Below are 13,605 nucleotides of genomic sequence, written 5' to 3'. Positions count from 1 at the left end.
GAAAATGATGCGAAGCCCTTCTAACGGGCATATGCTAGGCTGAGTTTTTAACACCGGAAACCACTAAAAAGAATCTGGATGAACTTGAAGAAGCTGACTTGGCCGGACTGTAAATTATAGTAAAAAAGAAAGATGAATTATTTCACCTGTCACTAGACGATAGGAATCTCTCTAAACAATAAAAAGAGCTGTTCGTTGCCACAAATCGATGACGTTATAGTCTCTCTGGGAGAATATATATATATATATATATATATATATTTTTCATCTATCGATTCACTAACAATGTGCATTCAGAGAATCATTAAGAAGGAGGCATAAAACTTGACCGTTTTCCCCACTCCTTTGAGTTTGTATAATTAGAAGAGTTTATCTGTGAGTTTAATCTCACCGCCAGGAGCCTTCGAAAACTTCAATGGAACAAATCCTGGCGGCACTTTCATTTGGGGTAGCATTGATACATCTTGATGCCTTTTTGGAAGCGCTTTCGAAGAATATTGGTTATAACCTGAGCTGGCGTTTTGTCGTGAAAAGAATTTGAAACAAAATCAAAGGCCCCAATAGCCTATTTTCAGGATTGGACACATTTTCTAGACCAAATCATATCAAGAATTGGTGCAGAGGTTGATCCCTAAAAAGTAACCGCTGTTGTCAACATGAAATTCACTCTAATTTGAAAGAACTTCATGCAATTCGTTGAATATTTGTGTTGTATCGCCGATTCATGTCCATTTTTGGTAAATCCTACAGTATCTGAAAAATTTGTTTAATATCAAGAATTAGGCGAAATAATAGCATTTTTAGTTGTTCAGGTTTTAAATTAATCTGATTGGGGTCTTAGGTCCGTCACTTCAGATCTAAGTTGACTTTCTGTACTGGTTTGCAATGTCCGCCATTGCACACGGAATCCACGAACATGAATTTACATCCGAGAAACTCTTGATAAATTAATTCCAGTAGATCTTTGTTATTTGAGATTCGTTGAGTTCAATAATTTTGCTGGATTAGTTGTGAAAAAGTGTTGATCATCAGCGTAGCTGAATGGTTTACACTGTTCTTTTTACTGCGGCAGACGAATAATATAGATAAAAAGATGAAGGTCCAAACCACTGTGACGTCTGTTGAACAAATTTGTAGAAGCTTTTTTGAAGCAAGTAAGGTGACCAGAATTCCGAATAATGGTTAACGAAACTATTCCGGAACAAAGATCATTGCGAATTTCCTGAACTTTGGAATTCCCAAAAAAAATAATTTTTAGAAAAACTGGTGCACAGTTTTCACCTTGGGCTCTTGAGGAAAGAAATAAAATTTGCGGAACAAGTTTGTCGATTGTTCCAGAAAAAGGTTGAGGAGGATATAGACACTTTCTAGAAACATGTGAAAAAAGAATTATTAACATCAACTTTGCACAAAAGTAGAAAAAGGTGAGTTGGAAACTACAACTGATTGCTAAAAAAATAGTTGGTGAGCTGTCTGGGATACCGGAGAGACCTTTACGGATTGGATATCACAATAATGTTGTTACATTCGACGGTATTGAACTGCCGAAGTTTGTCCCTGATGTCTTATCATTAAGTCCAAAGCATCAAATCAGAACGAAATTTATTGAAGTGCACCTAATTGCGAAGGTAGGCAGATTACGGGAGAACAACACCGACGTTGAAAGATTATGTGAGAAGAATTATCGGCAAAATAGTGCTGCAAAAATATACGTGAGATATCAACGGTTAGTGGGGTTGGAACAATTCATAATTTTTTGAAATGTTCAAAACTACCAGCTGTAACATTTGATACAATGTGTGGTTTTTTGGTGTCATGAAAAAGACAACATACTGGGTTTTACAAAATTTTTTGTGCCAGTCAGTTTGAGTCTCATAGTAGAAAAACCGACGGTTTAATCATGCAAACTACGAAACAGATAAAAAGCAGTGTGAACCAACTAATAAAACAGGCAAAGGTAAAAAGAAAAATTTATCACATGCTCAAGACAACTAGATCGCAACCTCTCAGGCTTTATGAGTTTGCTAAAGTAGATATAAACGGTACTCCGCTTCAGCTTGTTCTGTAAATACCCGGTAATAGTTGCGAGGACCGCAATAAGTTTCCGTTTTTGAGAGATTATCAGTTGCAACTGCTGAGACTAACTCATAAGCTGCCAGAGCTGCTTTAGAGGCTAGGAATTTTAAGATATACGAGCTAAGATTACTTCGCGATGCTAAAAGCTTGTACACCAATGCACTGGTTGAGGAGGCAATTGAAATTGCGCTTAAAAAATGGCACTTCGGTTGCAACGTTTTCGAGATTCCGAGGTCAACTTTGAAGAACTTTTTGAGAATAGCCACCACGAGTGTTCACCATAAGTGTAATAAAATGTGGTTCACTCAGTCGGACAGTTTAGCAGTGGGGCTTAGCTGTTGGTAATTGTGGCAAAATTGTGGATAAAATTTTTTTGAAAAGTTCTTGCAGAAACAGAATGAGGTACCATTGAGGACTCAAAAGAAATTAAATTGTTCAAGAGTATGTGAATGGCAAACTGGGCACTGTTAAGAATTATCGTTTAGAGTACCTTGAGTATGCGAATTTTCTTCACAAAAATTAAGATTTTTCTTGAGATTCCCAACGATAATGGAAACCTGGCGCTCCTAGATCTAACATTAGTTGTCATTGATATGAAAAATATATTGATACAAACGTAATCTCAAATATCCCTATTTATGCACCGTTACAACAAAACAAAAAAGTGTTTCAAGGGATATTACATAGAACTTTTAATAGAATCAATGATTTGCAATCCTTTGATATAGTTCATTTAGAAAAAGTAGGTATCCTGAACTGGAATCAGTATCCAACGGAGTGTTTCTCCTGTATGGTTAAAACGACGTCAGACAAAAAAAAGAATACGGCAAAAACCTCAGAAAGGATTCACATCTCAAAATGTTTAAAAGTCTCAACGAAAATGATCGTAAACCGATGTTTTTTGGTTCAATACAAAGGAATCATCACTCCAGTTTTTCTCGAATCACTCGAACAGACTGAACAAATTAATTGATATTCAAGTCATCTTTTCAACGAGAAAATTAAGAACATGCTTGCTCACCCTAAAATCATCTTTTGATTCAAAAAATCTAAGATCGCATGTGGTATATAAAGTTATATGTAATGAATCCAACTGCATCTATGTTGGTTAAATCAGCCAACACTTACCACTAGACTTTTCGAACATCAAAGAAAAGGTTTCAAGAGATATTACATAGAATTTTTAACAGAATCAATGATTTGCAATCTTTTGATATAGTTCATAAAAAAAATCAGGTGTTCTGAACTGGAAATCAGTATCCAACTGAGTGTTCCTTCTGTATGATTAAAAGGACGTCAGACAAAATAGTAATGAAAAAGGTTACAGCAGAACCCCCAAGAAAGGATCCACATCTCAAAATGTTTAAAAATCTCAACGAAAATGCTCTTAAACCGGTGATTTTTGGTTCAGTACAAAGGAATCATCACTCCAATTGTTCTCGAATCACTCGAACAGACTGAACAAATTAGTTGATATTCAGGTCATCTTCGCAACGAGAAAATTAGGAACTTGCTTGCTCACCCTAAAAACATCTTTTGATAAAAAAAATCTCAGATCGCATGTGGTATATAAAGTTATATGTAATGAATCCAACTGCATCAATGCTGGTTAAATCAGCCAACATGTTACCACTAGATTTTTGGAACAAAACAAAAAAGAGTTTCAAGAGATATTACATAGAATTTGTGTTTCAATCTTTTGATATATAAAGTCATAAAAAGTTCATAAAAAAATCAGGTACTCTGAACTTCAACACTTCGTTGAATGTTGTGCTACAGCAAAAAATAGTGAATGGGACATTCTTGATTCAAGTTGCGGGGTTGAACAATTCATAACAATATTAGAAGCAATTAAAAATTAAACCGCATTTAAAAACCTGCCATGGTAATGTGGCATAAATTGGCAATGAATTCCTAGTTCAAATGCAAATTTTTGATTTTTCAAAATAAAATTTATTCTGGTACATGATAATTTGAAATTTTGTCTACTCCAAAAGAAAAAATATAACAACGGATAGGAAGGAAAGTAAAAACGTATTTTCAGGAACTGGAAAAAAATACCCTGGAACTTCAAAGACCCCGCAAGAAAGATCGTAAATTGTTTAGTGTGTTAAGTTGAACGAAAATGTAATTGTGATTTTAACTGTAATTGATTTCAAAAATATGGTATTACTTTAACTCATTTCATAGCGTTTAATAAAAGAGTCGATAAAATGTTCAATTACTTTATAGATAATATAAACAAAACCAAAAAGATTTTTATATATATATATATATAAATATATATAATATATATATATATATATATATATATATATATATATATACATATATATACATAAATATATATATATATATATATATATATATATATATGTGTGTGTGTGTGTTTGTATATATATATATATATATATAATATATTATATATATATATATATATATATATATATATATATATATGTAGATATACTACCAGCTGTAACATTTGATGCAATGTGTGGTTTTTTGTGTCATGAAAAAGACAACATACTTGGTTTTACAAAATCTTTTGTGCCAGTCAGTTTGAGTCTCGTAGTAGAGAAACCGACGGTTTAATCATGCAAACTACGAAACAGATAAATAGCAGTGTGAACCAATTAATAAAACAGGCAAAGGTAAAAAGAAAAATTTATCACATGCTCAAGACAACTAGATCGCAACAGCTCAGGCTTTATGAGTTTGCTAAAGTAGATATAAACGGTAATCCGCTTCAGCTTGTTCTGTAAAAACCATGTAATAGTTGCGAGGACCCCAATAAGTTTCCGTTTTTGAGAGATTATCAGTTGCAACTGCTGAGACTAACTCATGAGCTGCCACAGCTGCTTTAGAGGCTAGGAATTTTAAGATATATGAGCTAAGATTACTTCTCGATGCTAAAAGCTTGTACACCAATGCACTGGTTGAGGAGGCAATTGAAATTGCTCTTAAAGAACGGTACTTCGGTTGCAACGTTCTTGAGATTCCGAGGTCAACTTTGGAAAACTTTTTGAAAATAGCCGCCACGAGTGTTCACCATAAGAGTAATAAAATGTGGTTCACTCAGTCGGACAGTTTAGCCGTGGGGCTTAGCTGTTGGTAATTGTGGCAAAATTGTGGATAAAATTTTTTTGAAAAGTTCTTGCAGAAACGGAATGAGGAAAACAAGAACAAAACTTCTTACATAAACGGAATTGCCTTGACTCTAACTGACGCATTATTTTTCGAGGTAAAGGAGTTGATTGCGAATCATGTAAAAGTTGGTTTCACGCAAAATGCCAAAGTATTACTGACACGGAGTACAAAAATGTGCAAGAAGTTGTATGGACACCTGTTCCTTTTGAACAGAAAAAGGTACCATTGAGGACTCAAAAGAAACTAAATTGTTCAAAAGGTATGTGAATGGCAAACTGGGCACTGTTAAGAATTATCGTTTAGAGTACCTTGAGTATGCGAATTTTCTTCACAAAAATTAAGATTCTTTCTTGAGATTCCCAACGTTAATGGAAACCTGGCGTTCCTAGATCTAACATTAGTTGTCATTGATATGAAAAATATATTGATACAAACGTAATCTCAAATATCCCTAGCTATGCACCGTTACAACAAAACAAAAAAGTGTTTCAAGGGATATTACATAGAACTTTTAATAGAATCAATGATTTGCAATCCTTTGATATAGTTCATTAAAAAAATCAGGTATCCTGAACTGGAATCAGTATCCAACCAAGTGTTTCTCTTGTATGGTTAAAAGGACGTCAGACAAAAAAAAGAATTCAGCAAAAACCTCAGAAAGGATTCACATCTCAAAATGTTTAAAAGTCTCAACGAAAATGATCTTAAACCGATGTTTTTTGGTTCAATACAAAGGAATCATCACTCCAGTTTTTCTCGAATCACTCGAACAGACTGAACAAATTAGTTGATATTCAGGTCATCTTTTCAACGAGAAAATTAAGAACATGCTTGCTCACCCTAAAATCATCTTTTGATTCAAAAAATCTAAGATCGCATGTGGTATATAAAGTTATATGTAATGAATCCAACTGCATCAATGCTGGTTAAATCAGCCAACATGTTACCACTAGATTTTTGGAACAAAACAAAAAAGTGTTTCAAGAGATATTACATAGAATTGGTGTTTCAATCCTTTGATATAAAAAATCATAAAAAGTTCATAAAAAATCAGGTACTCTCAACTTCAACACTTCTTCAACACTTCGTTGAATGTTGTGCTACAGCAAAAAATAGTGAATGGGAAATTCTTGATTCAAGTTGCGGGGTTGAACAATTAATAACAATAGAACAAGCATTTAAAAATTAAACCGCATTTAAAAACCTGCCATGGTAATGTGGCATAAATTGGCAATGAATACCTAGTTCAAATGCAAAATTTTGATTTTTCAAAATAAAAATTATTCTGGTACATGATAAGTTGAAATTTTGTCTACTCCAAAAGGTAAAATATAACAACGGATAGGAAGGAAAGTAAAAACGTATTTTCAGGAACTGGAAAAAAATACCCTAGAACTTCAAAGACCCCGCAAGAAAGATCGTAAATTGTTTAGTGTGTTAAGTTGAACGAAAATGTAATTGTGATTTTAACTGTAATTGATTTCAAAAATATGGTATTACTTTAACTCATTTCATAGAGTTTAATAATACAGTCGATAAAATGTTCAATTACTTTATAGATAATATAACCAAAACCAAAAAGATTTATATATATATATACATAAATATATATATATATATATATATATATATATATATATATATGTATATATAATTATATATAATATATTTTTATATATATATTGATATATATATATATATATATATAAGAATATAAATATAAATCCATATATATATATTTTTATATATATATATATATATAAGAATATAAATATAAATCCATATATATATATATTTTTTATATATATATATATATATATATATATATATATATATTTATATATATATATATATATATGTATATATAAGAATATAAATATAAATCCATATAAATATATATATATATATATATATAATATATATATATATATATATATATATATATACATATATATATATATATATATATATATATATAAATCGCTCGAAATTTGGCTTACCACTGCAATACTAATACTGCTCTATTTTTTCCGTCTCACTCAAGACACACAAATGATAGAAAAACTGAACATTTCAAAACAAACATGGGGGCTTATTTGTTGCAATTAGAGATCATATAAAGAACAAAGAAATTATCTTGCCTCAAAGTGAAAGGGACATCGTTAAATTCAAAACTAACACAAAAACAAAATGAGCTTTTTTATGCAATATCTATAGTCCAATTCGCAACGGTCTATATAAATGGGATATTGAAGGTATCAAACTGCTCATTCATGATTTATGTAAAATTTCCCAAAACAAAAACCAATATTGTTAAATCATAATTGCAAGCGATATTAACTTTTCAAAAGCACAATGGAGTCCAGTGATCTCTACATAGGAGTATGAAAATCAAGTAATTTTGTTGATACAAACTTCTCAAATGTCCCAACTCACAACTGATGTTGTCCTAACAAATGAGCCAAAACCAATAATTGATTGCAACTTTGATCTTGATTTTTTCTCAAAATATAGTAACAGGCTCTGATCATGAATCAATTAGAATCATTGTAAAAGCAACTAGAACAAATGAAATTTCTGAAAGAAGCTCTCATGAAAACAGATTCGGAAGCTTTAAATAACGCAATAGATGAAACATCTTTTGGCTCATATTGCTATAAAAAAGATAATCAAATTGTTAGGCAATTGTTCGATGGGTGAACTTGATCATAGAAAATTACGTCCCAATAGCCACTAAACATCGCTGTTTCCTACCTCCTTGGATATCTAAATCTACATCTTTCCTCATAAAAAATTAACTGCCCAAAAACGCAATTGGAAGAATCGAAACCTAGATCGAAGACTGAAAATCAAGCGTTTAGGAAAAGAGCTAAATAAAGAACTCGATGCAGACCTAGGTGAGTTTGAAGCCAATGTTAAAAATCAGAGGTTCAGTAGCATCAAAAAATACCTGAAATTAGTTCGCAAAAGGCTAGCATTTTCACAATCTGTAAATTATCAAGATCAGTCCACAGAATTAGACAGGGAAAAGACCAAATTCTTCAACAGTTTTTTTTAATCAAGAGTTTTATCACAGTATTTTCAATCGTAAAATTGCCGAGCAGATTGTTTTCGAAAAAATAAAACACAGCAAAATTACCATCACGAAGACGAAAAGCATAATCAAACTTGAAAAATTTAAGTCTACCGGATCTGATAATTTTCGAAATATCAGTCTAAAAAAATGCAAAAAGCAATGTCAAAATCAAAACGGCTTCTTTTTCAGTAAATCGTTAACAAATTAATTATCCTGAAGTATAAAAAGTTAGTTAACTCTCACCAATTTTCAAAAAAGGAAACAGAGCAGCCGGTGAATTCTAACGGCCAATTAGTTTACTAGGCTGCATCTAGAGAGTTCTAGAGAAAATAACATTTGACGAAGTCTACGAATTCCGCAAAACAAAATTTCAGAAAAACCAAATTGGTTTCCGAAATAATGACAGTTTTATCTCAACTTTTGTTTTCTTTGATTCACTCTTCTTACAGAACGATGATAAACAAGTTCTTGACATATCTGATCTCTATCTGGATTTCGCGAAAGCTTACGATAAAGTAAATAATGACTTGCTACTTCACAATATGATAAAAGTCGAAGTCGGTGTAAAATTTTTACACATACTAAAAATGTACCTGGAAAAACAGTTTAACAAAATAAACAACAAAAAACAGACCAAGTAGAAGTTACCAGCGGGCACCACAAGGATCAATTTTTCGGCCGCTACTCTTCCTAATTTTTATAGATGACCTACCAGACACAAATCCCAAATTTGAGAGCTATGGTTTGGCCGACAACTTCAGGTTAATAGCCATGACAAATCAAAATCCGAACGCATGCGCAGAGCAACTCGATATTTGGTGTTATGGTATGGAAATGGCTTGGAAACAGACACAAGCAAACATAAACTTCTAAACATAAAGGGAAAAATAAGCACATTTTTAAAAAACAGAAAACCCGAAGCCACGCATGTGCAAAAATAATTAGGTCTAATGGCGACACCTAGTCGGACCTGAAGTGAAAATTGTGGCAGGAGTGTACAAAAGGCTACCAGAGCATTCTCTCATCTCGAATTTAACGTGTCGACCATCTGTTCACGGACAAAAAAACTGCATTTATATAGTCTGTCCTATTAATTTGCAACGCTATCAAACGTTGGAAAGATCAAAGTTCAATCTTAAAAAATCCAGATATCTAACAAATCAGATATTCAAAGATGCTCTAGTTTACCTTATTTTGAACTTTTTTCCTTTAAAGGTCAGTAGACTAAATACCGGAAGCTCCGTCCAATGGGGAGGTGCACCAGAACATTCCTTCATCACAAACGTAACGTGTCGACCATCTGTTCATGGACAAATAAACTGCATTTATGTAGTCAATCGCATATAGTCAGACTTGGTTGCACGATGCTACGAAGTACGAAGACAGCGGGACCCTGTGAAAAAAAGTTCTCGACTTTTGTTGCAAATGTCTCCATCGAGCGTAAGATGGTCAAAGATAACAAATTCGAAAGTCAACAAAGTAACGAAAATGAAATCGAGACTAGTAGATGAAGTTCTGATCATTTAGTATGGATTTGGCTAGACTCCAATTAAAGTCCCTTTTGGACTCTAATCAGCCTGAAACCCTTGTTAGTAGGCAACAAACGCAAGGCTAGTAAGGTTGAGATGTGAGTGAGCTTAAGACGAATGCTACACTGTATTCACTGAACGCAGATAAGTAGTGGCAGAAACAACTGTGTAGTCCCTGCGCACAACTAGTATCTGGAATGAAAGTCTTTTAGTAAAAAATACTGTGTAGGGTCCCGACAAGACAGATGTAGTGTTAGGTAGAGAAACAACATCACAGTGTTGGAGCTGTGATTGCAGAGCTCAAAAGATAAAGAGTGACTACACTACATGTTTGGTCTGGACAACACTTGCTCTGCTTGTCCCCAAAGATGGGTGAGATACAGAGAGACGTGAGGCTCTAGGAAACAACACCTCAAAGGGCTGGAAACCAGATGCTCTAGCTTACTCTGGCTTAGAATTCATTCATGTAAAGTTCAGTAGACTAAATATCCGAGGCTCCGGCCAACAGGGAGGTGCACCAGAGCATTCTTTCATCTCAAACGTAACGTGTCGACCATCTGTTCTCGGAAAAATAAACTGCATTTATATATTCTGTCCCCTAAATTTGCAATGCTATTGAACGTTTGAAAGATCAAAGTTGAAATTTTGAACAAGCAGATATTATTATTATTTTTATTATTATTATTATTATTATTATTATTATTATTTTTATTATTATTTCTACTATTATTATTATTATTATTATTATTATTATTATTATTATTATTATTATTATTATTATTATTATTATTATTATTATTATTATTATTATTATTTTTGTTATTATTATTATTATTGTTATTATTATTACTATTATTATTATTATTATTATTATTATTATCATTATTATTATTATTATTATTATTATTATTATTATTATTATTATTATTATTATTATTATTATTATTATTATTATTATTATTATTATTATAATTATTATTATTGCTATTATTATTTTATTATTATTATTATTATTATTATTATTATTATTATTATTATTATTATTGTTATTATTACTATTATTATTATTATTATTATTATTATTATTATTATTATTATTATTATTGTTATTATTATTATTATTATTATTATTATTATTATTATTATTATTATTATTATTATTATTATTATTAATATTATTATTATTACTATTATTATTATGTGAAGTAAAGTGTTTGAATATGCCAACTGACGTAATATCTGTGGGTTTAATATCTGTGTAATCGGATTGGTCCAAACCAGTTGGTTGGATGAATCTGTATTACTTGAACTAGTGTATGACTGATTCTGTGAATCTGGGTCTTGTATGTTATTACTAAGCAGAATTTGAGTATCAAAACTAGTTTGCGCAAGAATGTTTATTGAGCCACGAGGCGACTGTATCAAGTCTATGTAAACTCTCGACAACGCTTCTCCAAGGTGATTCGCTCCAGTTGGTAACAATATGTACAAAGACAATAGATAGATAACATACAGAAATAAGTGTTTATAAATAGATATAATAGTTCTTGATTAAAGATGCAAAGTTCTGTTATCTCCTGTATCACACTAGCCCCACTGTATGAAACTCCTTTCTAAAGTGTTTCATGGAGTTCCTTTAGGTTCTCCGAGTTTAAGTCTGAGATATCATCTGGGTCCGGGGATACCGGTGAGGTTCGGTATTCTTGGGACGTCGTGCTGCTCTTGACTGAATTAATAACTGCAGTTTTGTACGTTGGTGAATCACTTTGTTGATGCGTTGGTCAGATTGGGCTGTGTTCCTGTTGGTTTTTTGAGTTTTTTTGACTGCAGGGATGATGGAGGTTAAATTGGCTTGTTCGCGCTGTATTCTTTCTCGTTCGATTTCAATCGCTTTAAGTTCTTCATTCTTGTCCTTGGTGGTTGTATCTAGTATTGCTGTTTCGTTATCGAGAAATACTACTTTGGGGTTGTCTCATTTTTGTGGAGTCCGTGTTTGCTTCTTTAATCTTTCTCACTTCTTTGTCGATTTTGGGTGTCGATTTACGTGAAATGAAGTTTTGTTGGTTGGCTGTGTGTTCATTACCAATTGTTGGGCTATCAGGGATTCTGATAATGAATAGCGTAGCATCATTTGCTGCCACTATGTTTTGAGTTGTGTTTGATTCCGAGTCGATTTCGAAATGTTTTGTATTGTCTGATTCTGGGATTGTTGACGTATCGATTTTTGGAAATGATCGATTAATGTCGAACTTACTGCTGCTTTGGAGTGCTGCTAGCTCGGCTCCTTGTTCAAAGAATTCACCCGGGTTTTCTTTGGCGTTCTTGTTCCCTTTCGGGATGTCTCGTCTTTAAATCAGTTGGTTTCTTTTTTGGGGGTAAATGCTGCTTTTCTTGTTGGTTGTTGTCTCCTCTGGTTCCTTGTGGCCATTTTTCTGACCTTACCGGTACCAATTGGTTTTCTTTTTGACTGTTGTGGGGTTATTCTCCGCGGCCTTCTTTTGCTTGGTTTCTTGTGTTGGCGTGGTGTCCTTTTGCGTTTTGGAGAAGGGTAGGTTTTCAGAGTTATCGCTGTCTGACTCTCTGCTTTTGGGTGTTGTACCCGTTGGCTGTTGTGAGCTTTGCGGTGATGTTTGTATTTCTTGAACCTCTGGGATCTCCGCTTGGTCTTTGTTGTCTCTGTAGTGGATGTCCAGTTCGTTTTCCGAGTTTCCGTCTCTTCTCCAAATCTCTTCCATCGTAAGAGTGTTTTGCGACAGTATTTTCTTGTCAGTTGGTTTTGATGCTGTAAGGTGAATTCCAAATTTGTTTAGGATTTCTCTGCCCATGACATTTTGAGGAAGGTTGTTCACTAGTAGGATTTTGCAGTTGCTCGCTGACCACGATCCTATTTGAGATTTACGTTAAGCACTCCTTTTATTTGAATATCCTGGTTGTTGAAGCATTTGTATTTCGTTATTTTCTGTGAAATTCGTAATGCTTGTTTTCTGGTATTTGGCTGTGATTTTTTTCGCGGTATATTCTTGCATAAACAATCTAGGTGATCCTGTATCGGCTAACCAGTCGATTTCCAAGTTGTACTTTGTTTTAACCAAAATTCTTCACTTGTGTCCTTGTTTAGGGATACATTGTTTACTTCTTTGAATGGAGTTGTTCGTACGATGTTTATTGATGACCAATCCTCCATTATTTCTTTTTAGGGCTGCCTCTGCGTTTACTGTTTCTTCTTCTTGGTCTTCTTCTTCTTCTTCTTCTTGTTCTTGTATGTGACGAAATCTTCGTGTTTTTTGTATTTGTTGTTGTGGTATGTTTGTCATTTCTTGTCTGGGTACAAATGTTTTCTTCCGTTCAGGCATTGGTGCTTTGCATAGTGATGTGTAATGTCCGATTTTCTTACTAATTTGGCATGCGAAAATTTGAGCTTTACACAGGTTTATATGATTTTTAATGAATGGTTGACCACTTTTGTAATATGGTTCAAGTTTTCCAGATGTTGATATTGGTAGTAAGGGTCATTTAAATGCTCATTGTGGGGTTGGAGGACGTGGGTTGTTCCTGACGGAAAATAACTGTGTCCAGTTGGTGTTACATTCGTGAGCTTTTAATATTTGCTGTTGGTTGGCTTGGCCTCTTTCTCTGTTTATGGCGAAATTGAGACTTGTTGTGGTGTCCCAACCTCTGATAGTACATCCATCTGAATAGATGTGTTGGTCATGTTCCAGATCTTTTAACTTGCAGATTGCCCCTGCTTCGCGGATTCTGCTGAGGAATGTTTCT

The sequence above is a fragment of the Convolutriloba macropyga genome, chromosome 10 (genome assembly GCF_964194025.1).
Source record: "Convolutriloba macropyga chromosome 10, txConMacr16.3, whole genome shotgun sequence".
Lineage (NCBI taxonomy): Eukaryota > Metazoa > Xenacoelomorpha > Acoela > Convolutidae > Convolutriloba > Convolutriloba macropyga.
Note: the sequence above shows the minus strand (reverse complement) of the source record.